Here is a 26433-nt window from a genome sequence, read left to right as displayed (position 1 = left end):
ATGAATTATTCTTCTACTAGGCAAACAGATTTCTCACCACTCTCAAATTAAATAATGTTTGTTTTCTGCTCCAATTTTTGCTTAATATTTTTATGCTCTGTCAGCTCTAGATTTTGAAGCTAGTGAATCGACGATTTGGTTTATCCAGATCTCTGTGTTTCATCGCTAATTTATTTGGGTTGGTTGTTTATTTTGACAAGTATATGTCGGATTTGTGTGAATTATGGCGTTATTATGGTTCTCGATCTACTGTAACTTTGTGTTTTGTTAGCCTTTGTGTCACATTTGATGGTAAACTCATTACAAATATGCTTTATTTCCTTTTTTTTTAAATTCAATTGGTATTGTGATTTGTGATTACTCTACCTCACTTTATTTCTGTTGTGTAAAATTAGAAACTGATTGGATCTATTGTATTATTTAGCATTTTCAGGTCATCATAAAGCTAAGTCTGCACAACATTCGTTAGCAACGTCGTTTTTGGGTCTGATTCCTGTGGTGTTTACAATTGTGTGAGCACATTGGTTAGAGATAGTAGGGAAGAGTTTTGTGAGCATGAAGATAATTATTTTGGCTGTAGAGGCTTAATGTTAGTTAGTAACAGTACGATAAGAGTAACGCCCCAAATTACACCTCATCAGTTTAAATGTGTCACAATGTCGTAAGTCTATAAAACATAAACTAAAAACATGATTTACATTTTAAAGAAACGCAAGGCAATTTTGTTTAAACTTTTTGAGTAACACAACAGAAGCTCTAAAATAATTTTGAGGTGAAATCTTTATGTTTAAAAATATATTTGTCTGTCCAGAACTTGATAGAACTAACAACTCGAAATAACAAATTATAGAAAAGATTTCTAATAAAGCTAAACAAGAACTAGCTTTAACCAAGTTCTAGAATTCGCAAACATGAATAGATTTCAGTCTGAAACCAATGAATATATGGTTTAACAAACCTGAATCACACTCACACTCTGCCCCGTCCTCTACTATCATGTACCAGTGCATAGTACATGTAGACACATTGTTGTAGGATGTTTCGATTAGTTTTGAAAACATATATTTGGTTAGCCAGTGTAAAAACCAATTTAAAAAATAAAAAAAAGTCAAACTTTCACAAATATGTTTAGACTCGAGAATCGGTGCAAGATTCTCAATACACTGGCCCAATATCCAAATAGTACATGATGGCCGGTCTTAGAGACCAACTACACGACCTTACCTCATATATATTGTAAAATATGTAAGCGTAGCAAGAGCGTCTGCTACCTAGCTATACACACACACACACACACACACACACACACACACACACACACACACGTTTCAAGTCCATCTTTAAGATGGGAACTCACATGACCAGTGTGAATAAACCCTCCAGAGGTTTGGGGGATTGAACCCAAGGAGTTCAGTAACACCCCTCACTCTCAAGCTATCATCTCTCTCGCGGTTCGGTTAATATATTTGTATTTAAAATAACCAAATCACACATGCACCATTTTATAAATAAACTGTGGAAACCTCTGATCGAGATATATAAAGAATCTCTACTTGGATTCCAATGTTTTCCCTTGCGTACTCTGCGAGTCACGCACTTTCCACTTTTGTTCATCGAGCAACTGGAGCTAGGAAACACGGAAACGTATTTATAGAAAAATATGTTTTGGAAACGCGAATTTCCACAAAAATAAAGGGCTTTATGTTTTTTTTATTTTTTAAATAAAGGGCTAAATCTATCTTCGTCGAGTCAAATGACTTATTTCGACATATTTTTGACCTCCCGCTGAGTCGCCGCCCATCCCTCTCTCTTGTTGATACCTAGATCTCTCATTATATTTGTATTATTTCGAATGTTGAACACCAGGTTATTTAAGTTATTTGAGATTTTGAGTTACTTAAACTAAAAATTTATTATTATATTTATTTTTTGTATAATATATATATATATTTTTTATTTCGATGTTTCCAAAACGTACCCGCTTCTTAAAAAATTTGAAAAACACGCTTTCGTGTTTCCAAACGTTTCGCTTCCAAGTACCCGTACCCGATTCCGTGCAGCCTAGAACTGGAGTCCCTAATCTGACATAATAGTCATTAAGACTAGTCTTCACACATACGCATATGATATAGAGAGAGGAGGAAGTTACCCACAGATAACAATATAGGCTGGGAAGTTATTTGTGAAGATAGTGGGGGAAGTTATGGATAATTATTTATTATTATTTTTATTTATTTTATATATTTTGTTATTTACATAGATACTCTTCATATATCATAAGTTTATCAAAAATAAAATATGGTAAGAGGGTTCTCATGTCTTTTCACAACTATTTTGGTTGACAACGTGAGTTTACTTTATTATAATATAGATAAATATCGACACATTTATTGATAACCAAGCAACCACGACGATAAATCGTTCAAATAATATTCCTTGATAAAACAAAACTAATCATGTTGACAAACCAACGACAAAATCCTTATTTCCAATTGAAATAAAGTGTACGTTGGGTGTGCCCATAACTACTAAGGGCACCCAACAATTCCATAAAATTAAGAAAACATCATTTCTTTAAATTCTCTGTGCAAAGCTTGCATCCATTTAAATATGGAATTTCATCAAACTAACTCTACCCATTCATATATCAATCACCAAATAATTATCATTCTCCGTAATGATATCAATTCTCCATATATGCACTCATGCTAATAGCACAATAGGGGTATGTTTGATACTGAGATTGTGCTGACTCACCTTAATTTATTAAGTAACATTGTCATACACTAGCTTACTTTATTTTAAACTAACACATAACCCATGTTTGGTTCAACTTGGGATAAGAGACCAGAATAATGACAATAATCATATCCCATGTTTGGTGATGTAGTGGGCTTGACTAATTCTGCACATCAAATTTTTTTTTCCTGGTTGCAAACTATTGTTTAAAGCATGAAACGATATATTATAATTATTATATAAACAATTTAGATATAAAGCTACATATTTATGTTGTAGTAGCTCGTCACTTCCATCATAATTTCATTTTGGTACAGACTTCTTTAATAAATTTGTAAAAACAAAATTGCCCTACTTATAATAAATGTGACTGATATATATATTTTCATAAAAGCTTTACCACCAAGAAGAAATTTAACAAGAAAGTGCCAACAAGAAGTCCAAAGATACGATATTCACAATTTCATAGATTAATTAAGCCACCACAATCAAAATAAGAGTGAACATTTTTTACACATTGACAAGTCCACCAATTATACAACAATGAAGGCTGAACTCTCTATCAACAGAAAACAGAACCTGAATGCTTTTTAGCAATTACAAAATGAGTGTTCATTTGCAGAACAGGCTTGTCAAACATTGTATGAGGCGGCAATATACGTCGAAAACTAGGTAGACTCTCTACTAATACCGGCGAGTAGATTATCAACATACTTTTTTTTTTGCTTCATTATCTAAGGACATGAACACAAAAATATTTTGGGGTTTCTCCAGAATGATTTTCAATACCTCAATTCGGTCTAGGACAGAGAGTCCCATATTGTTAAGTTCCTCAGCAATATCAGATCGATTTTCATTACCTTTCACTATGGCATCGGTCACCAATTTCATTCTTTTTCCAGATTCTTCAAAAAACTTACCAAATGCAACCAAAATTTTATCTTCATCAGTTCTTTTCCTTTTTTTTCCAATGGACTGAGATCCACTGCCATCTTTGCTTATTGACATGAGGCTTGTATCATTCTCACCTTCTATCTCATCTTCATTGCTCTGATACTCAACCATCTCAGCAGGGACTTCAGTCGCATTTCCATTAGCACGGTCATTCCCAAATATGTTAGCTAGTCTCTCATACACTGGAAAAGGCTTGTTTCTCCATCCTTTTGCATTTTTATTGTGCTACCATAGAAAAGAAAACTGAAATTAGCTAATTCTTAATGATCTTATGAATCTGAAATTTTTAATCACAAAGAATAAAGAATTTAAATCATTACATGCTCATACATTCTCATACTTCATTGTTTTCAACTTCAACACACTTTTTATGTCATTCCATGCAAATCCACTCTTATTTATCATGTCATAGACAATGCTATAATCCATCTTAAGTTTCTTCAACTTTGAGCCAATATGTGGGTTTGCCTTCAAATTGGAATTAGGACATAATAGATCCAAATCAGCCTCTATTTTCCGCAGTGTACCAGATTTGAAAGTTCCAGTGTCACAACGTTGTCCACTAGTAACCATACCATCAAGAACATTCAATAAAGCTTATACTTCAAAGTTAGTCCAAATACGCCTTTTCCCTTGTTCTGAATTCTCATCACCCCCTTCAATTCTAAAAGAATAACAAAGATCAACAATACATTTCATCAGTCAATAAGAAAATAAATATAATCATGATGAACTATATCAACATAACAATAAAGTTTGATAACAACCAACACACACATATATATAATGAGATATATATATATATACATATATATCAAATAACGACCAGTATGTTTTAATTCATATATTTGAAACCAATTCAGTTTCAGCAAGGATAGTAATCAACACTAAAAACAAACAAAGCAATGAAAATACAACCAAAGTCTAATAACAAAGAGGTCATACAAAGTTAAAAGTGATACTAAGATTTCATAATCAGCCAAATTCAAATTGGATAATAATGCAGCAACTACAATCTATGTCCTTGCAAATCTTCCATTTGTTTCATCTCGTGCATCCCTTGTGGCCCCTGCATCCCTAGCATCCCTTGCAGCTCTTGCATCTCTTGCAATAATTTCTTCAACTTGTGCTGCTCTTGCTTCCCTTGCAACCCTTCTTCCCCTCCACTCATTAAACATCTCTAAAGCCAAGTTAGTCCTCCAAGCACTCTATTGATCAGAAGATTCAACATTGCCAATCACATTAACTTCTTCCCCATCATGTGCATCTAATGGAAATACTACATGCTACATTGGATCAACGAACATATCTCTCATAATTAAATTATGCAAAAGGCAACAAGTTGTAATTATTCGACATTGTGTCCTTATTGGATAAAATGACGGACTCCTTAGTATTCCTCACATTCCTTTTAGCATTCCAAAACAGCGTTCTATAACATTTTTTGCCTTGGAATGCTTCATGTTAAAATATTCCACATGATCCCTAGGTAAATTTCTATCACCTCATTCTGATAGGTGATACCTTGTTCCTCTATATGATGCAAGAAATCTCTCACCATTCGTATAACCACCATCTACAAGGTAATAATAACCTAATAGCCAAAATAAAATTCTATTAATATGTATAAAGGCACAAAACCAGTCTCAATATAATCTAAACTTTGTTGGTTACTGTCATATCAGTGGGAACTCTTAATCCATTAGGCCTAGTGACTGCATCATGAAGAAGTCTAGAGTCTGATGCCGATCCTTCCCAACCCGGCAAGACAAATATGAATTGTAAGTCACGAGAACAAACAACTAATACATTTGTAGCAACTTCACCCTTTCTCGTTCGATATCTTGGCTTGTCACTTGCAGGGACACGTACTCTAATGTAAGTTCCATCTAGTGCGGCCAAGCAATTCTATTAAAACAAAAGGTTCATGAAATAATATCAACTGTATAACCTAGATCAGCCAAGTAGCAATCAATTATTTCAAAAATTGAGTCCCTAAGATAAACTAACCTTAAAAAACTTCCATCTATGATCTGTGCAGTCAGGAAGTACTGGATCTGGTACCCTTAACAAACTACCTTGCAGTCACAGAACACCTTGTAGTATAGAATGAAAGTACCTACTGACAGTCTCTCTAGATCGAAAAAATCTACCTCTAATAGTATGACTTTTCATATGATGTGCAAGTATATGTACAAACATACATACTTGCTCCTCCACAGACACCAACCCATCACTCTTTATCCTACCAACTGTACGTAATAGTTCACACAATAGGCCAAAAGTTCTTCTATCCGTTCTTAATTCGTTTACACACTTGGTATCACTATTACTTATGATATTATCTAAATAAAATAAACGAGTCTCATGTCTAACAAATGAACGATTATTTAGGGCTGCTCTTTCAATACGTCTCCATCTCAAATTCAACATCATTAACACAAGCATAGTGCAAGCGCACATTATCTCTAGGTGCCACAATTCCACCAATAGGAACAACATAATTTGCCTTCAATCCATATCTAATTTTCAGATAAACATTCAAATCAATAAACTTAAAAAAGTTATGATGGATTTCAGAGTATATTTTATGACATCTAGTTTTAGACATGAGATTGGAACCGTAAAATTGATTAATCTAGTTTTAGATAGAGTATAGTTTATGCCATCATTACTTTTTGAATGTTTAGCTCTTCAAACTAGATGGCATAAAATTGGAACTGCAAAATTAATTAACTTCAAACATGAGAGCTAAAACTAGAGAGCTCAAATCAATAAACTTTTTGAATGTTTTAGCTCTTCAAACTCTATAGTTTTAGTTCTTCAACCATAAAATTGGAGAGTTTTTTTCACCAACAGTCCCTCAATTCTAGTGTACCTACCAATGTGATACCTCAACTCTTAATCGTACCAATGTGATACCCAGACTCTAGTATTGTTATCATTGAAGTACTTCCGTCATTTTTTTTCAACTTCTCCGTCATCTTGGTGACGTGGCAAGTACGTGAGAACCACAAAGAGGGTTAAAAGACAAAATTAACCCTATCTGAGAGGAGCAATGTTTTTCCCGCCCTTTACCTTGAGAAAGACACCCAACAATTCCAATTTTGGCGCCAATTTTCCCTCCCTACTCCTTAATTTGTGTCTCTTATCTAGCTAAAGAACTACCACCAACCAGTCGACCACAATCTGATAAAACCTAGATCAATCTCATTTTTCTATTTTTACCCTAGCACTTGTTAAACTAACAGAATAAATATAAAAATTTATATGGAACATCTCATTTCCACAATCTCATAAGAATATAGAAACACATAACTTAACGAAATTCAAATACATGTTTAAGTACCATTAGTTCTTACAAGCAAAAATCATGACAGATCAACATAAAAGGTGGCAACTAATGGTACTTAAACATGTATTTGAATTTCGTTAAGTTATGTGTTTCTATATTCTTATGAGATTGTGGAAATGAGATGTTCCATATAAATTTATATATTTATTCTGTTAGTTTAACAAGTGCTAGGGTAAAAATAGAAAATGAGATTGATCTAGGTTTTATCAGATTGTGGTCGACTGGTTGGCGGTAGTTCTTTAGTTTAGATAAGAGACACAAATTAAGGAGTAGGGAGGGAAAATTGGTGCCAAAATTGGAATTGTTGGGTGTGTTTCTCAAGGTAAAGGGCGGGAAAAACATTGTTCCTCTCAGATGGAGTTAATTTTGTCTTTTAACCCTCTTTGTGGGCCTCACGTACTTGCCACGTCACCAAGATGACGGAGAAGTTGAAAAAAACTGACGGAAGTACTTCAATGATAGCAATACTAGAGTCTGGGTATCACATTGGTACGATTAAGAGTTGAGGTATCACATTGGTAGGTACACCAGAGTTGAGGGACTGTTGGTAAAAAAAAACTCAAAATTGGAACAAGAGAATCAGAACAAAAATTAATCAATTCCATCATATATGTTTCAGATAAAAAAATTAACCCAAACATTTATGTTGAATCATTCTAGCGTTGACCAAAACAAATATAAACAAATCAAAGTCATGAACCACAAATATTTGAGAAGAAGATCCTAGAACAATCATTATATCAAACACGTACGTTTTAGATCAAAAATAAACCCAAACAATTATGTTGAATCATTCTAGCATTGTCCAATTCAAATATAAGAAAATCAAATCAATGAACCACACAGACTTGAGAATAAGAACCCAAAACATTGATCAATTCAATGAAAGATCAGAAAAAAAAAACGTTTTAGAAGTAGATCTGAAGAACCCATCCATGAAATTGATTAATTTTTAACAAATCCAAGCTACACAGACACCAAATTTGTCATTAATCTAACACCCATAAAACAACTTTCAATAGATAACCAAACCTCGGTTGGATTCCAAATAGAATTTTTTAAAACAAGGTACAAAAAAGGGTTGTAGAGGAGAATGATGATGATTAATGCAAGATAGAGAATGAATAAACATAGAGATTTCACCACGGAGAGCTCAGCAGTGGATGAGTTTCACACTCTCTCTAAAAGGTTCGAGTTTCACCAGGTTCGAGTTTCACCTTGTTCGCTACCGAAGGAAAACTTGCATTATAGAATGCGTCTTTATGGAACCCCATGAGTTTTGTGGTCGTTGTCTAAGAAGGTGTGGTGGTGAGCCCATAGATTACATAACACCCATTCAATAAATCTCTTCTCAGGCCAAACATGGGTTATGATTATATAAGGAAATAAGACAGTCTAATCCCTACCAATCCCAGGTACCAAACATACCCTAGGTTCAATAGCCCAGTAGCTATAATACTTCTAATTTTTTTTAACAATTAACCCTAACTAGGGGTGGAATGCGGTTTAAACGGTTCGGTTTTGGGCTCAAATCGGAAACCGAACTGAAATTGAACTTCGGTTCGGTTCTGTTCGGTTTTATTTGTTGAAAAAAAAATTGTTTTTGTTTTAATTTTTTTAAATTCTAGTTTTAAAATATTGTCGATCGATACCAATAGATGTGATCGATATATATATTTAGGGACCATGTAAAAATTTCATCCATTTTGAACATGGTTTGACCGTCCGTACCAACGGTTAACAAAAAAAGAGGCGTTTTCACATAATAAAACCTCATTGACCGGGGTTTTGCCAAATGAGTTTCATTGTTGCGACCACGCACGATCGATGACAAAAATTATGTGATTTCAAATATGTAAACAAATTTTCTCATTCGCATCTTCGTAATGGGTCATCCCTTAGGGTATATTAGTGTTGTTTTTGGTTTACCGGAAATTCCGACGGTTAAACGAGGTCCGAATTGGATGAAATTTTAAAATGATCACTAAATATATATACTAATTACATCGGATGGTGTCGATCAATTCCGCAAAGTTTCCTTCATATAGTCGCTTCATAATGTGATAGTTTTATTATAAACCTAATATAAAGGTTATGATACATTAGTGGACACTTCGGCGATCGACAACTCCAGTTTGAAATATGGTCGATCGACACCAGTAGATGTGATCGGTATATATATTTAGGGAACCCGTAAAAATTTCGTCCGTTTTGAACATGGTTTGACCATCCGTACCAACGGTTAACAAAAAAACAAGCGTTTTCACATAATAAAACCTCATTGACCGGGGCTTTGCCAAATGAGTTTCATCGTTACTACCACGCACGATAGGTATCATAAATTAGGTGATTTCAGATATGCAATGGCTTTCGGCGTTAGCATATTTGTAATAGGTCTTTCCTTATGGCATATTAGTGGTATTTTCGATTTACCGAAAATTTCGACGGTCAAACAAGATCCGAAATGGATGAAATTTTTATAGGGTCACTAAATATATATACCGATCAGATCGGCTGGTGTCGATCGATCCCGAAAAGTTTCCTTCATATAGCCGCTTCATAATGTGATAGTTTTATTTTAAACATAATATAAAGGTTATGATACATTAGTTGACACTTAGGTGATCGCCAACTCTAGTTCAAAAACTGGTCGATCGACACCAGCAGATGTGATCTGTATATATATTTAGGGACCCCGTAAAAATTTCGTCCGTTTTGGACATGGTTTGACCGTTTGTACCAACGGTCAACTAAAAAAGATGCGTTTTGACATATTAAAATCCTCATTGACCGGGGCTTTGCCAAATGGATTTCATTGGTGCGACCGCACACAAATGGTGACAAAAATTAGGTGAGTTCAGATATGTAAATGACTTTTGGTGTTCGTATTTTTGTAATAGGTCTTCCCTTATGACATATTAATATTATTTTCGGTTTACCGGAAATTCCGACGGTCAACGAGGTCCGAATTGGATAAAATTTTTATAGGGTCACTATATATATATATATCAATCATATCGATTGGTGTTGATCGATCCCGAGAAGTTTCCTTCATATAGTTGTTTCATATTGAGGCGGATTTAGTAATTACACATCCGCTTGTATATATATATATATATATATATATATATATACAGTCCCTATCCAGAGTGAAGCTTCACTCTGGAATTTCAGAGTGAAGTTCCAATTTTGGCATACTTTTCGGTCAAATTTTTTCAGGATAAGCGATTCAATATTTAGGTATGCTATTCAAGATCATCTCTACAAGATTTCATCTAATTCGGACATCGTTAAGGTATTGAAATTAGATTAAATCAATGAATGAATTAAAACTGTTCAACGTGAACGGTTCGTGTAAATCTCAATTTTGAAAGCTCAAATCATTGTCAAATTGGATGAAACTTTATAGAGATGATCTTGAATAACATATCTAAATATTGAATCGCTTATGGTGAAAAAATTTGACCGAAAAAGTGTGTCAAAATTAGAACTTCACTCTGGATAAGAACTGCACATATATATATATATGTTTGTTTTAATAAACTTATTTGAAACGTACATATATGAACATACATATATATACATAGATGATTATAGAGCCAGTTCTCAATAAATATCAAACCTGCTCACTTTTCAATTAACCATATATGATACCAAAATCATAATCACAACAGTATCTCATTTACTACTTGAACAGGTTTCCATAACAAATAGAAACCCAGAACTTTCAATAATCAATACCAGCCATTTCCCACCAATTCCCATTTACAGGGAATTAACCAAAACATTCCCACAAAACTCTATAACCATGGATATCAATTTCATTGTAGCAGCCATAACCAAAGAGTTTCCAACTCATTGTACAATTACAAGAACTGAAACTAACTCAACAGTATATCAGAAATCTCCAAAATCTCAGTTACAGGGAATTGTTCAAACTTTAGAGATTCTCCACTCTAGGAATTCCTTTACAACTTTCGTTTCAGCAATCTAGAATTCATAGCAGCCCTATAATTAGCCTTGATTTTCACTCAAAACTGCAATTACCTTTAAATATTGCAACCAGCAGCTTTCTCAACGAATTGATGGGCAAGAAACTCTCTGCTAGCTTCACTTTAATTAAGGAACCTTAGAGTTCAGCTAATAATCCACTTCAAGCTCAGCTACAGAACACAATGAAGACGGAAACCACGCCAAGAGAAGCCAAAAGCATTGCCGGCGCCGAAGAGCCGCGAAGAACAACAAACCCAGAAAAAATCCAAAATCGAATTAGTCTACCAATCGTTCAAACTAAATCACCAGATCGATGAGGACAATAAGTGGAACGATTTTCATACTAGAAACAGCTAAATGGATGGCTTGGAAACGCAGAAGCCACCTAGAAGCTCGATATTGTTCGCAGCAATTTCTTCCTCCACGGTCGTCGATCGAAGAGACCGAAGCTAGGAAGATGTCGACGACGTTGAGGTGATCAAGAAGGAGGCGATACGGCGGTCGGAGCGGGTTCGACGGCGGAGAAGGATCGATGGTCTGCGCGTGGTCTCTCTGGTCGCGAAAGGAGGAGGTCGGGTCGCAAGACTCGGATCTGTTTCTCCCAAAATGCTTCAGAATAAATCCTTTCCTCCAATTTATACTTAGCTGATACCCACTTAATTCCAAGGACTGAGATTAATCGACCTTCATTCTACCGCCTAGATCGCACCGTAACCATTTTCTGATGTTCCAAATAATTTCTTTATATGTTTCAACTTTAGGAAAATCATTATTAACATCTCAGTAATCCGTCAAATTCACCAAAATTCTCAATTACTTATCGTAACATGTAATTAAATATTACATCTTAAATCAAGAGAGATTGACTTGACTGAATACTATAAATAATATTTTCGAACATTTACTTTAATTAATCACCGAGATTACAAAAATAGTCACTGTACAATCTCAACTAAGCTCGTTAATATTCCTGGGGCTTACAGTAAGTATTTTTGAGTTATTATCATAGTAAGAGTCTAGTCTACTGACCCTCAATTGTTTTAGATTGAATCCATTTCACATCCAATCTAAAAATGGTGTAACTCTACTAGCTAACCCTAAAACAAAGGTAATGTTATTGACCCTCAACACATCTTAATGCTATTGACCCTCAAAACAGTGTAATGCTACTGACCCTCAACACAACATAATACACCTCTCAAAACTGGCGTAATGCTATTGACTCAAAAAAACAACGCAATGTTACTAACACTAAAAAAGGCCTAATGCTACTGACCCTTGATAGGAGCACAAAGTGTGACGTTCTTAATGATTATATGCCCTATTCTTATGCTTTGTTACTTCTTATTTAGTTGTTTTAGGTTCATATGTGTCATATGTATGTTTTAGGTAGAGCTATTTCGAATTTGGATGATTTGATGATGAAATTGTGCTAAGTGTTAGAAATCCTAATTGAGCTAGGATTCCTTACTCGACTAGGACTCTACTTTCCTATTTTCATTCTTTCATATTTCTTAATCGACGATTTCTTTTCAGGAAAGACAAATCATATTTGGAAAGAAAGGAGAGTTGCCGAGTTGCATTCCTAGTTGAACAAGGAAATCATATTCGAGTTGAACAAGGAGAAGAGGAGGCCGGCCTAGCTACTCCTAGTTGGACCAAGAGATTGCCGTACAGCCCTTAAAGTGATCTCCCTATTGGACTTGGTTTCCTACATCAAGTTGGATATGGAGTACATAAATCAAATCCATAACAAAGAGGATTTCAGTTTCCCAATTGGATTCTATCTCCTTATGGCACGGCAAGAAGGCTTCCTACACCTCTATATATAGAGGCCGGCCTCTCCATTCAGCAACATCATCAGCCCTATACACAAACACAGCCATAGCTCTGCCGAATTCATCATTCATCCTTCCAAGAAATCCTAAAACCGATTCCACCATTCTCCACCTTTATCTATAGCCTTGAAGCACGATTGAGAAGAGGTTTCATCCATAGAAGTCTTGGCTACACCTTGTAGGATCGATTGATTGATAAAGTGTAACCATGATTCTCTCTTTATTTCAATTCGGTTTTTGGTTTTATTCTTGTTCTTGGATGAGTTACGATTTGTGTAGAGTAATCTTGTTTCAATTTTGTCTATGAAATAGCTACTTGATTCAACTTATGTAAAAGATTCGAAATTATATTTTGGTTTTATGGAATTTCTGTTTTTGGTTTCTGCCGAACCTTGTTCTTGATCAATTTTGATTTCTAAGTGTTATGTGTACGATTGTAGCATGATATTTAGGTTGTTGGATTAAAGACTTATGCTATGAATATGTTTATTCTTTTCTATATGATTTTCGAAATTGCATGATTGGGGGTTAAGTAGGTGACATACTTAATGAATTCGATATGCATGGCTTTGGGATTATGTGGTAAGATGAACATGTTATATTTCAATGAAGCCGAGTGGCAAGACTTGAATGTGTTAAGTGTCTATGCATATAGGTTACTGATTTGGAACTTAGATTGCATGATCCAACCTTAGTTGTTCAATATATGGTCTCGGCATGATGCTAGAAGAAAGACATAGAGCTTGGTTCGATTTTCTTTGTATGAGATGTTTTGGTGATTGTTTATGTGTTGGTTGGTTGATCACATGTATATATTAGCTTAGGTTTTATTTACTGTTTTTATGACTCAATCCAAAATCTATATCAAACCTTAAAACCTTTATGAATTCGTGTAAGTACTGTGATCCTAAGCCCTGGCTGGATCCCCGGTTTGTGAACGATACCCTCTTGCTTTATACTACTATGATGTGTTCAGGGTTAAATATTGATGTCGAGTAATCGAGCACTCATCAAATGGCGCCGTTGCCGGGGATCCATTAGAGATGGATCCCTAACTTTTACTACGAATTCATTGTGAATATTGTACATTTGTATATTCTTATTCTTATTTCGTGTAACATATAGTAATGTATCTTAGGTTGTTGTTTTGGTGCTTGAGTGAATGATTGTTGTAGGTTGTAAATCGAACGGAATAGGTAAAGTCCCTTTTGTTAATATTAGCCTTAACCCTTCATGCTAGCTCTCGAGTTTGCATGAGGTCGAGGGCGGCTTTTATTAACACTTGGAGATTTGTCTAACACATGAGGTTAAGTCCAGCTGAGTAAGGGGCACGCTCTTTTATTACTCTGGTGCATGGGACCAAAATTGGATCTCAGAGAACTACTGACTGACATACATCTCGGTGATGGAGTCGATAGGGAGTTCGCTCTCCGTAGTTCAAAAAATGAGTCCTACCATGTTCACTATCTCTGATTGAGCTAAAGGCCTTCTGAAACAAAGACTTGATCTTGTGTCTAGGCATCAATACTTAGGCCGCACGTCCACCTTGATTTACAACTTAGAATCAATCGATCATTCAATCATTGAAATAGCACAAAGAACTTGTGAATTGTATGAACTTGTGAAAACGTAAAGAACTAACTCTTTGTAAACAACATAGTTGCCGTGCTCTTCCCCTTAAGTGTGCGTGTATGACTAAGGGAAGACACGAATTTTATGTATCCATTATGTATTCTTCAAGGCTAACTCGTTACCTTTCATATAAACAGGTACTATGCATGTCCGAATTTTCTAAGAAGACACAAGAGCTCAAGGATCGAATTCAAGCACTTAGAGATTTGAACAACTCTTTCATAAGTAGACCTTTGAATTTCGAAACATCTCCAAGCAATTCAAACTTAAACTCTTCACCTAGATCAGAAGAAGAGGAGGATCTTTCCTTCCCCTTCGTCTTCAAGTCAGACTTAGACACAATTGCGGGCCGTGACATAATCCATGTTGGTGCTCCAATGGCACTAAAGAATGCATTCATTCCCACCACCCCGGAATCACCCTCATGCATTGCTTTCACTCCACCTGATGAAGCTAACTTCTCCATTCCTGTTCAATTGCTTGGGCAGCTGCCTAAGTACTCTGGCTCTTCAATGGAAGACCCTAATGTTCACCTTAGGGAGTTCTTGGACATTTGCAAGCTCCAATCGATTCATCATCTTTCTCAAGAAGGCTTGAGGTTGCTTTTGTTCCCATTTACCCTTAAGGATGATGCTAAACGTTGGTTGTATTCTTTGCCTGCAGGAATCATCACTACATGGGACGAAATGACTAGGAGGTTCTTGAAGCAATTCTTCCCTGCTCAACTCACGAAAAGACTTAGGAGGGAGATTCAGAACTTCACTCAAAAAGATGGTGATTCACTCTATGAGGCTTGGGAGGAATTTCAGGAACTACAAAGGAAGTGCCCTCACCATGGTATTTCGTTGGATGACTTGGTGCAATTCTTCTATGAAGGACTCGACACCACCAATAAGAGCATGGTGGACTCGGCATGTGGCTGCACCTTTATGAACAAGACCGGTCAAGAAGCTTATACCTTGATTGATGACTTGGCTGACAACAATCGCCAATTTAGTTCCAAGGAGAAGAGAGGAAGCAAGAGCCGTGGGGTGTATGATGTTGATGCAAGGAATCAGATGGCAACTTTAGAAAGGAAGCTTGACGTGCTAGTCAAGGCATTCAATGGTTCGAGCATCAACCCTCAAGCATGTGGCATTTGTTCTTTCAAGGATCACACGACTGACAATTGTCCAAATGGGGCAATGACTGAAGAAGAGTTGAACTTTATGGGGCAACAAAGGCCTAGGTACGATCCATACTCGAACACATACAACCCTGGACTTAGAGACCATCCAAATTTTCGTTGGAGCAACAATGCTCAACCATCCAATGCTCAAGGTCAAGGACCTCGTCCTTCAGGTTTGTTTGTGAGGCCTCAGGTACCTCAAGGTTCTTCTCCCTTTAACTCTAATGTTCATGGTTCGAATAATGCATCTTCACCTAATTATGATGAACTTTTGAAGTCTCTTGCTCAAGGGCAACAAAATCTAAACTCTGCTACTCAAGCTTTAGTTACAGGTCAACAAGCTCATTCTAAAGACATAACCGAGCTTAAGAAGCAGATGGGACAAGTGATCGATTTCATGGGCAAGATCCATGAAGGAGGGAAGTTGCCGAGCCAAACTGAGCCTAATCCGAACGTCAAGGCCATGGTGACACGAAGTGGGAGGACCTTGGATGCTCCATTGGAGCAACACAAGAAGGCTGTGCCTTCTAAAGGACAAGAGGCCGAGAATTACAATGCCAAAGACTTAGAGAAGGACCCTGCCTCCTCTAAGGCCAATGATGCCGTGCCTCTACCAAAAGGAGATCATGCCGTGCATGACAAAGGTAAGGATCCTAACTCTAGTGGTTTGGTTTCAACTAATGATCTTCCTCGTGTTCCCTTCCCTAGTAGATTTGCAAAGCAAAAGAAGGATGACTCTGATCAAGCCATGCTCGACATTTTCAAGAAGGTGGAAGTGAACATGCCTCTTATTGAGTGCATACAACAAAATCCTAAGTATGCTAAGTTTTTGAAAGAATTGTGCACCAACAAGAGGATGACTCGAGAGAAGGAGGTTGTCACAATGAGTGAGACGGTTTCTGCCGTGCTCCAAAGGAAGCTACCACCAAAGCTTAAGGATCCAGGGAGTTTTTCTATCCCTTGTACAATCGGAAACATGACATTTGAAAAGATAATGTTAGACTTAGGTGCATCTATCAATGTAATGCCGCACTATATCTATGAGAACCTAGGTCTAGGTGATTTGAAACGTGATAATGTTGTGATTCGATTGGCTGATTGTTCCAACAAAGTCCCTTTGGGCTATGTTGAAGATGTTCTTGTGCAGGTTTCGAGCTTGATCTTTCCTGCCGACTTCTATGTCATAGACATGGAGCCAACGGAGGCAGATGACAAGGAGGTTCCTATCTTGTTAGGCCGCCCCTTCATGAGGACCGCAAGAACCAAAATCGATGTCTTTAGTGGATCACTCACCTTTGAGTTTGATGGTGAAGTGATTAGCTTCAACATCTTTGAAGCTATGAGGTATCCTCTTTCGGAATTAAGTGATTGTTTTTCAGTTGACATTCTTGATTCCCTTGCAGATAACTATCTTGATACCTTGACAAATGACGAGTTGGCACTCACCATTGCCCAAGGGGCCGGATTTACAAGTGATGGTTCTAACATTTCGGAGTTAGAAGCAAACAATGCCGTGCCATCCTTCACTCTGGAGAACGTGACCTCTCTTGAGGTTGCACGTGAGGTAAGCTTTGTCTCTCCTAGTCCAATTCTCTTAACTACTAACAAGAATCTTCCTTCTGTGGTGCAAGCTCCAAAGCTTGATCTTAAGGTTCTTCCGGACCACTTGAAGTATGCGTTTCTAGGAGAAGAGGATACATTGCCCATGATCATTTCATCTGACTAAATGAGGAGCAAGAAGAGAGATTGATTGAAGTGTTGAAGAGACACAAGACGGCAATAGGATGGACCATAGCCGACATCAAAGGGATCAGCCCTACCATGTGTGTGCATCGAATATTGCTAGAAGATGGCGCCAAACCAACTAAGGAAGGTCAGAGACGCCTTCATCCACCAATGATGCAAGTTGTAAAGGATGAAATCACTAAGTTGCACGATTGTGGCGTGATCTACCCCATCTCGGATAGTAGGTGGATCTCACCTATTCAAGTTGTGTCAAAGAAGTCAGGCATCACGGTGGTGAAGAACAAGGACAACGAGTTGGTGCCTCAAAGGACAGTGATCGGACATAGGGTATGTATTGACTATAGGAAGCTCAATGCGACAACAAGGAAGGATCACATGCCATTGCCATTCATTGATCAAATGCTTGAAAGGTTAGCTGGTCACTCTTTCTATTGTTTCCTTGATGGATATAGTGGATACAACCAAATAAGTGTTGCGGAAGAAGATCAAGAGAAGACTACATTCACATGCCCTTTTGGTACGTTTGCCTATCGTCGCATGCCTTTTGGTTTATGCAACGCCCCAGGTACGTTTCAACGTTGTATGTATCACATTTTCTCCGAGTATATTGGTTCTAAAATTGAAGTTTTCATGGATGATTTTTCTGTCTATGGTGAAGATTTCGAAACTTGTTTAGAAAATGTTGAACTTGTGCTCAAACGTTGTGAAGAAACTAACTTGGTTTTGAATTGGGAAAAATGTCACTTTATGGTCACGCAAGGTATTGTCTTAGGTCATATTGTTTCATCTAGAGGAATTGAGGTTGATAAGTCTAAAATAGATCTTGTGCGTCACTTACCCCTCCCCACAAGTGTGAGGGATGTTCGATCGTTTCTTGGACATGCAGGTTTCTATCGTAGGTTTATCAAGGATTTTTCCAAGATTGCGAGACCAATGAGTTCATTGCTTCAAAAGGACGTCCCATTCCACTTTGATGATGATTGCAAGCATGCATTCGAGACCTTGAAGAAGCTCCTAACTTCAGCACCAATCATGGCACCGCCGGATTGGTCCTTGCCATTTGAGTTGATGTGTGATGCCTCCGACTATGCAGTTGGAGCCGTGCTAGGGCAAAGGAAGGACAAGCAGCCCTACGCCATCTACTATGCCTCACGAACGCTCAATGATGCTCAACAAAACTACACCACAACTGAAAAAGAACTTCTTGCCGTGATCTTTGCTCTAGATAAGTTTCGTTCTTACTTACTTCAATCTAAAGTTATTGTTTACACTGACCATGCAGCTTTGAAGTATTTAATGACAAAGAAGGATGCCAAACCGAGATTGATTCGATGGATTCTTCTACTCCAAGAATTTGATCTCGAGATCAAGGACAAGAAGGGAAGTGACAATGTTGTGGCGGATCACTTGAGTCGTTTGGTAAGAGATGCCGAGCCCTTGGCCATCCAAGAGAGCTTTCCGGATGAGCAACTCTTTCGAGTTGAGGTAAGTGAGCCATGGTATGCAGATATTGTCAATTATCTTGTTTCTAAGCAATTTCCGGATACTTTATCGCATGCACAAAAGAATAGACTCAAGGCATTAGCTAAGTATTATGTTTGGGATGAACCATACTTGTGGAAACATTGTGTTGATCAAATCATTAGGAGGTGTGTCCCTGAACATGAACATCATTCTATACTTACATTTTGCCATTCTGAATCTTGTGGAGGACATTTTGGTTCACGTAGGACTGCTCTTAAGGTGCTCGAATGTGGTTTCTTTTGGCCTACAATTTTCAAAGATGCATATCATTTTTGCATGACTTGTGATAGGTGCCAACATATGGGAAACTTAGGATCTAGAGATCAAATGCCTATGACACCGATTATCTATGTTGAAAATTTTGATTGTTGGGGTATTGATTTCATGGAACCTTTCCCTAGCTCCAATGGTTTCTTATACATACTCGTTTGTGTTGACTATGTTTCGAAATGGGTGGAAGCAAAGGCCACCCGGACTAATGATTCTCGAGTTGTTGCAGATTTCCTTCGTTCTAACATTTTCTCTAGGTTTGGTATGCCGAGAGTTATCATTAGTGATGGAGGATCTCACTTTTGCAACCGGACCATTGAGGCGTTGTTGAAGAAGTATGGAATTAAGCATAAGGTTGCTACGCCTTATCACCCTCAAACAAGTGGACAAGTAGAGCTATCTAATCGTGAGATCAAGAGAATTTTAGAGAAGTCTGTTGGACCATCACGCAAGGATTGGTCTCAACGATTGGATGATGCTCTTTGGGCCTATAGGACGGCATACAAGACTCCCCTAGGCATGTCACCATTTCGACTAGTCTATGGCAAGGCGTGCCATCTTCCCGTGGAGCTTGAACATCGTGCATGGTGGGCTGTGAAGAATTTTAACATGGATATTGATGAGGCCGGATTACATAGGAAGTTGCAATTGCATGAGCTCGAAGAGATTAGGAATGAGGCCTATGATTCGGCAATGGTTTACAAGGAGAAGACTAAGACATTCCATGACCGCATGATTAGGAAGAAACACTTTGTCGTTGGGCAGAAAGTTCTTTTGTTTAATTCTCGACTTAGATTGTTTCCGGGCAAGCTCCGTTCTAGGTGGCTTGGACCGTTTGTTGTTACTAATGTTTTTCCTTCTGGTGCTATTCAGATCAAAAGCATGGTGCATGGAAAGGAATTCACGGTCAATGGACATCGCTTGAAGCCGTACTATGACAATTTCGTGGAACACAATGTGGAGGAGACGTCTCTCCTTGATCCTACGGCAAGCGAGTGATGCTTTGGAGATAGTCTAGGCTATAGACTCTAAACTTAAGCCAAAGAAGGAGCCATCAACGAGTGTTTGCATTTTCTTATCCCTTATCTCTTTCTAAATTTCGTTGCTTATCATATTGTACATTGAGGGCAATGTAAGTTTTAAGTGTGGGGTGGGGTATTCATCATTCGTTGAATTCTAGTGTTTGATGCTTATGTGTTTCAATTTTGTGTTTTGATTTTCGAAATTTTAGTGTCATTTTGGTTCTGTTTTTCGATTTTTGAAGTTGTTTAGTTGTTTTGTTTTTGTTTTGAGTCCTAGGTATGCCTTTGACTGTCTAGGATGAGTTGATCTTTGAATTTATGGTTGATAGATGATCATGATATTGGAATGAACTTCATTGTTATTTGATGGTTAATCGATGTGTAGATTTTGTACGAACATGTAGTAGATGAGGAATTTGAAACTTAGGTACAGAATGAGCATGTTCCTTACTTGTTTGAATTCATGTAACCTATGTGAGATTCGAGCCATATATATGTGTCTTTCTTTGGAGAGTTTACTCTATCGTTTCTTGGCATTATAACCTCATTACATCTATTTTGATCAATTCATATGCCATAGAATTGCAATGAACTAGAGAATGCTAGAACTTACTTTGTGAAACTTTCGAAGCTTTGTATCATAATATACTCTGATTTTGAAAAGGATTGTTGGATCTTTTTAGGATTTCCACCACTTAAAGCCAAAAAGCCGTATCCTTATTTGAGCCCTGCTTGGGACACCTTAGTGTTAACCCCTTTGAGCCTACGTTAAGCCTTTTCTTTCATTACCAACATGTTATATCCTTGCTTAGTATAGTTATATCTCTACCTTGTCTGTGAGGCTTGGCAGAGCCGATTTTTGGATGTTAATATGGAGTGATGATTTGATTCAAGTGTGGGGTTATGCTATTGTATGTATGTTATGCCGTGAAAAGAGTATGAAAATAAAGAAAAATGTATTGATGCCGTGTGAAAAATAAAGAAAAGATTCATGATGCACGGCAAGAAAAGAGGAAAAAATTTGAATGATGATCTCGGCATACATACTTGTTTATGTGAATTTGGAGTTGTGATGTATTTGTTGAAGGCTCAATAATGTTATACTCAGCCTTTGTTCGTTTTCACAATGTTTAAAGGGAAGAATGGGTCCAACATGATGATATTTGACCCTTGTTTTTATGGAGTATGGCGACATAAGGTGGATGTTTTGCTCTGCTAAGTCTTGAGGATGACCTTTGTGATTCCTTTTACCTTGAAAATATATCCATGCCGAGCCTAGCCTACCATTTTCTAAAAGATCCACATGATTCTTAAAATGAGTAGCTCTTGATTTGTGGAGTTTGTTTCATAAGTAAGCATATGGTTTGGGTTCATTTGTGCATATGATTGGTATCTTTCATGAGGTTTTCGATTTTCACTATGTTCATAACTCTTGTGTGTGAAAAGCTTTTAAGCATATGCCATGTTCTTGAGAGAAAAGATTTGGAGTGCATATCCTATGTGAGTTGAATTTGAACTTGTTTGAACATGTCGAGCTTAAAATCACCTTTGTTTCTGCCATGTCTTACTTGTTAAACGAAATTTCATGTTTATTAACCATTGAATTCATCTTATCTATTTCGATTGCGTGTTATTCTTGATGCTATGAGTTTGAAGATCTCTGAGACAAAATGTTGAAGGCATTAGAATGTTGTGTCGATAGCTTTAGTGTATTGATTTCGTTTATGTTTTGATTTCCCTTTTTAGTGTTTGCTAAGGGACTAGCAAAGTCTAAGTGTGGGGTTGTTGATAGGAGCACAAAGTGTGACGTTCTTAATGATTATATGCCCTATTCTTATGCTTTGTTACTTCTTATTTAGTTGTTTTAGGTTCATATGTGTCATATGTATGTTTTAGGTAGAGCTATTTCGAATTTGGATGATTTGATGATGAAATTGTGCTAAGTGTTAGAAATCCTTATTGAGCTAGGATTCCTTACTCGACTAGGACTCTACTTTCCTATTTTCATTCTTTCCTATTTCTTAATCGACGATTTCTTTTCAGGAAAGACAAATCATATTTGGAAAGAAAGGAGAGTTGCCGAGTTGCATTCCTAGTTGAACAAGGAAATCATATTCGAGTTGAACAAGGAGAAGAGGAGGCCGGCCTAGCTACTTCTAGTTGGACCAAGAGATTGCCGTACAGCCCTTAAAGTGATCTCCCTATTGGACTTGGTTTCCTACATCAAGTTGGATATGGAGTACATAAATCAAATCCATAACAAAGAGGATTTCAGTTTCCCAATTGGATTCTATCTCCTTATGGCACGGCAAGAAGGCTTCCTACACCTCTATATATAGAGGCCGGCCTCTCCATTCAGCAACATCATCAGCCCTATACACAAACACAACCATAGCTCTGCCGAATTCATCATTCATCCTTCCAAGAAATCCTAAAACCGATTCCACCATTCTCCACCTTTATCTATAGCCTTGAAGCACGATTGAGAAGAGGTTTCATCCATAGAAGTCTTGGCTACACCTTGTAGGATCGATTGATTGATAAAGTGTAACCATGATTCTCTCTTTATTTCAATTCGGTTTTTGGTTTTATTCTTGTTCTTGGATGAGTTGCGATTTGTGTAGAGTAATCTTGTTTCAATTTTGTCTATGAAATAGCTACTTGATTCAACTTATGTAAAGGATTCGAAATTATGTTTTGGTTTTATGGAATTTCTGTTTTTGGTTTCTGCCGAACCTTGTTCTTGATCAATTTTGATTTCTAAGTGTTATGTGTACGATTGTAGCATGATATTTAGGTTGTTGGATTAAAGACTTATGCTATGAATATGTTTATTCTTTTCTATATGATTTTCGAAATTGCATGATTGGGGGTTAAGTAGGTGACATACTTAATGAATTCGATATGCATGACTTTGGGATTATGTGGTAAGATGAACATGTTATATTTCAATGAAGCCGAGTGGCAAGACTTGAATGTGTTAAGTGTCTATGCATATAGGTTACTGATTTGGAACTTAGATTGCATGATCCAACCTTAGTTGTTCAATATATGGTCTCGGCATGATGCTAGAAGAAAGACATAGAGCTTGGTTCGATTTTCTTTGTATGAGATGTTTTGGTGATTGTTTATGTGTTGGTTGGTTGATCACATGTATATATTAGCTTAGGTTTTATTTACTGTTTTTATGACTCAATCCAAAATCTATATCAAACCTTAAAACCTTTATGAATTCGTGTAAGTACTGTGATCCTAAGCCCTGGCTGGATCCCCGGTTTGTGAACGATACCCTCTTGCTTTATACTACTATGATGTGTTCAGGGTTAAATATTGATGTCGAGTAATCGAGCACTCGTCAACCCTCAGTATTTTCCTAAAACAAAAAACAAAAAACAAAAAACAAGGAAAAATTTGTAATTTAGCAACTAACAGAATCTGTTAGTTTAAATGGATTGGGAGTGGGTAAAGGTGTCAAAGGTAAATATTTTAAAAACAAGGGAAATAACACTATAGTAGCTACACAACGGGTAACAGAACACTTTAGGGTTGAGATATGATATCAAAAAATTGGTTGAAACCAAACATACCGAGCCGAATTCTAATAGGTCAAGATGAATAAGTAAAATTTCTCCCTCTTATGCAAAATTTATACCGAAAACTTCCAAGCGGGTCAGTTTGGTATGTGTATGATCCATACGGAATTTTTCGAATTAATGCACTTTCTTCATTTACACGTTTGTAGGTTTACCATGCTAATTTACATTAGTTAATTGCAAATAGATGAACGTACATGCAAAAGTGCAAATTTAGATTGCTAATTTACTGAACTCGTCCTGAACTAATTTGTAGTGGTATGATTTTGGTACCAACCCTTGAAATTTACGATTCCAAACCATTAATATCGGTACGGGCTAAATCTCATCCCGTCCCAAACCAATCGAACCCGTATAGTGCTTGAGGTCAAGTTTGATCTGGGGGGGGGGGGGGGGGGGGGACATGCCCAAATGTCTTTGTATATTTTTCATTAATCTTCTCTAAAACACATCGATTATGTGATGTGAGACTCTACGTCAATGTTTGATCGGTTCATGGCTTGCATGTGTCCAGTTCTGACTAGCGTAAGTATTAATAGGATTTTGCTAGTAGGCCCGGGCAAAAACCGATTTAAGCCAAAAACTGATCAAATCAAATTGATTTGGGTGGAAAACCAATAAAACCGTATCCATTTTATTAAATATATATTGAGCTAATTTTGTTTAAGAGAAAAACCTGCAGTCGCTCTCTCGCGAACTCCATCAATCCCTCTCTCACAGATCTTCCTTATCCGCGATGGCTCAACAAGTCACCGTCCCCGGACCACTGATTGAGTTCGAAGAGTGGGTGAAGACTTTTGATCCGGATGTGGTGGTGAAAAGTGAAAACCAGGATCCAGACAAACAATACCTCAGATTCCTAGAAGGAAATCCAGGCGTTTAGGCAGGTTGTTGTGTTGTTTGTTTCTATGAGTTCCTAGTCAAATGTATAATTCTCAGAATGGAGCCTCACTCATTCAACCATGCACTCAAATATTAATATGAATGATAAGATCATTCTGAAGCATATAGTACGACCAGATAGCTGGTTAAGAAAAGGGATAAATATATAGAACCTCCAAAGAAACCATAAGGATAATGAATCATACTACAGGAAAAAAACCCAAGATTAGTAGCAAAAAAAAAAAAAGCAATAAAGATTACCTTACATAAACTATGCATTGTGAGACAGAGTACTCGACTAGTCAGCTCCCAAATCAACGCTCAATCCCCTTGCGATGTCGTGGGACATCAGCTTGCCTTGAGAGGAGAGGGGGCGGGGGTAATGTCAAAGTGGTGGGGTCGGGGCGGGGGCCTCCGGAATCTGAATCGGTGAGTCGTTCATGTCGTCTGCTGAGTGAATCGTCTCCGCCATCGACGACGAACCCTAGAAATTGGATCGAGTGGAGATCACGCGCGCTTTTAACTTTTTATCATTTCGTTCGCCACAGTAGTTGTGTAAACAAAAAACAAAAATAAAACTGCATATACAGTTATACACCCCTACAAAGATTAGAAATACCCTCAGCTTGCTCTCTTGTTTTGTTAAATATATTTTGAGCTAATATTTTAAAGAGAAAAACCCTCAGTTGCTCTCTCGCGAACTCCATCAATCCCTCTCTCACAGATCTCCCTCATCCCCGATGGCTCAACAAGTCACCGTCATCGTTTTCTCCAGCGATGACCAAGTCCCTGGACCACTGATTGAATTTGAAGAGCAGGTAAAGACTTTTCATCTGGATGTGGTGGTGAAAACCAGGAATCTATGCAGGCGAACAATATCTCGGATTCCTAGAAAGAGATCCAGGTGTTTAGGCGAGAGGCTGTTTTGTTTGTTTTAGTTGTGGATCTCCATTTGATATATCGTGATATCAACAAGTATCTGAAGGGAAATGCATCTGCATCGAAAGCTATGAAGAAGTTCGATTGTGAAGCATTAAACAAGAAGAAGTTCGATTATGAAGCTTCCAACAAGAAAATGCAAGAGTTGAAGCAGGACTTAGACAAGGTAATGCGCTGTTTTGATTGAATTAATTGAGGTGTGTGTGGATTTTCTTTTTAAGATGATGGGTGTGGTGTTGATAATAGTGGTCTGGGTTTGGCTTCTGTATTTGGATACAATTGAATCATTGTTAAAGGTATGTTTCGTTAGGAGTTAAGAAGGGTGATGTTGTTATCCTGACAGCATGTCAAGCTATAAGAGGATAACAAAATTGATGAGGAATGGAACAAAAAAAAACCCAAGAACATATATGACCTTTAGTTTGTTGAGATATGGTCTCTTTTTAATCAAAGTGGATATATCGTTTATGTTCATGGTCTATCAAACTATCTAATAAAGTTAGCATCAACGCCAAGACAAAGTAATTGAAGGCTGATGTACTTCTAAACTTCACGTTTCCTAAACCTTTATTGTTTTCTAACATGCACAAAAAATTATAGTAAGAGTGAGTTTCATCTTCGTTCACCCAATAGGGCCGCCCATGTATGTGGTTTGAAAGTAAGATAGACTAAGTTTTATGAAATCTTAAATCATTTAGATGTGAGCACGTGCTATAAACCTTTAATAAAAGGGTTAAGTTTCTTTTAAGGGAAAACATGCAAACAATGCATATGGATG

The 26433-nt window shown here is 37.2% G+C and overlaps 1 non-coding gene across 1 annotated transcript; it reads right to left on the bottom strand.

Moving 5' to 3' along the window:
• Positions 1–15245: 15245 nt before the first annotated feature.
• On the bottom strand, positions 15246–15352 carry LOC126793013 (small nucleolar RNA R71). Its single transcript, XR_007671999.1, has one exon. It is a non-coding gene; the product is annotated as a small nucleolar RNA R71 (small nucleolar RNA).
• Positions 15353–26433: the final 11081 nt, after the last annotated feature.

The sequence above is a fragment of the Argentina anserina genome, chromosome 4, assembly GCF_933775445.1.
Source record: "Argentina anserina chromosome 4, drPotAnse1.1, whole genome shotgun sequence".
NCBI classification, from domain to species: Eukaryota; Viridiplantae; Streptophyta; class Magnoliopsida; order Rosales; family Rosaceae; genus Argentina; species Argentina anserina.
Note: the sequence above shows the minus strand (reverse complement) of the source record. Positions and strands in the feature narration are given on the sequence as shown.